Here is a 290-nt window from a genome sequence, read left to right on the forward strand (position 1 = left end):
AAGGCAAGGTGGATGACTCCCCGGCCAATGAAGGCAAGGTGGATGACTCCCCGGCCAATGAAAGCAAGGTGAATGACTCCCCGGCTGAAATACCGTTTGTTCTAATACAACGGTATATATAGAGATTAGGCTTCTACGAGATACAATTTATCGAAATTCGAATTGCTATATCTCCGGAAAAAAAATCGCTTTGGGACGGTCCAAAATGGATTTTGAAGGGGCTGTATAGTAGTAAATGATACCATCGATGGATTAGACGACAAAAATTTTATCAATTTTTAATTGAATTT

Source organism: Trachymyrmex cornetzi, unplaced genomic scaffold, assembly GCF_001594075.2.
Source record: "Trachymyrmex cornetzi isolate Tcor2-1 unplaced genomic scaffold, Tcor1.1 scaffold1997, whole genome shotgun sequence".
NCBI lineage: Eukaryota > Metazoa > Arthropoda > Insecta > Hymenoptera > Formicidae > Trachymyrmex > Trachymyrmex cornetzi.